Genomic DNA, 1,017 nt, shown 5'->3' on the forward strand with positions numbered 1-1,017 from the left:
AATTATTTCAAAGAATCAACTTTTAGCGGCGTTTTCCCCATAGTTTTCTTGTTTTCCCTCTACTGTATATATCTGCTCTGATTTTTATGATATCTATCCTCTTGCTTTTAGTAGGGTTGTTCTGTTGACTCTTCTCTAATTCGTGTAATTTTTGTGTCAGCATATCATCCACAAGTTGCTCCTCTTTTTAATGTGTGTGTTTATTGCTATCAACCTTCCTCTGATAAATGCCTTTGCTGTATCCCACAGGTTTTGGTACGTCATATTTTCGTTCTCATTGGTTTCTGGAAAATTTCTGATTTCATCTCTGATTTGGGTCAATACCCACACCTTTTGTAATAGGAAATTGTTCATCCTTCAATTGTTTTCCCTAGTTTTCTTCACCATCCTTATGTTAATGTCCAGCTTAATGGCACAGTGATCAGAGAGTGATGTCTGTATAACCCCTATATGCTTGAATTTACTCGTTTGACCTGTGTCCCAGCATGTGCTCTATTTTTTAATATGTGCCATGTGGACTTAAAAAGAATGTGAATTTATTTGCATGTGGGTGGAATACTCTGAAGATATCTATCAAGTCAAGTCGTCCAAGTGTGCTATTTAGATCCCTAGCTTCCTTGTTGATTTTCTTTCCCAACGATCTGTCTTTTTCAGAGAGTGGTGTATTAAAGTCACCAACTATAATTGTTGAGCCTGTGATCTCTTTATTTCATCTTTTGGAGTGCTTGATTCACGAATTTTGCTGGTCTCTCGTTAAGTGCATATATGTTTATTATGCTCACTGGTTCTTGGTCTATTGTTCCCTTGAGCATTATACAGTGCCCTTCCTTGTCTCTTCTTATGGACTGTATGTTGATGTCAAATTGGCCAGATATTAAGATCGCTACCCCTGCTTTATATGCATTACCATTTTCTTGGTACATTTTTGTCTTATATGTCATTGCTAAAGATGTTTTCCCAGTCGGTAGACTCTCTTATTACTCTCTTGGTGAATTCTTTCGATGTACACAGGTGTCT

This window comes from Echinops telfairi, unplaced genomic scaffold, assembly GCF_000313985.2.
Source record: "Echinops telfairi isolate 266 unplaced genomic scaffold, ASM31398v2 ScPeMD7_74;HRSCAF=306, whole genome shotgun sequence".
Classification (NCBI taxonomy): domain Eukaryota; kingdom Metazoa; phylum Chordata; class Mammalia; order Afrosoricida; family Tenrecidae; genus Echinops; species Echinops telfairi.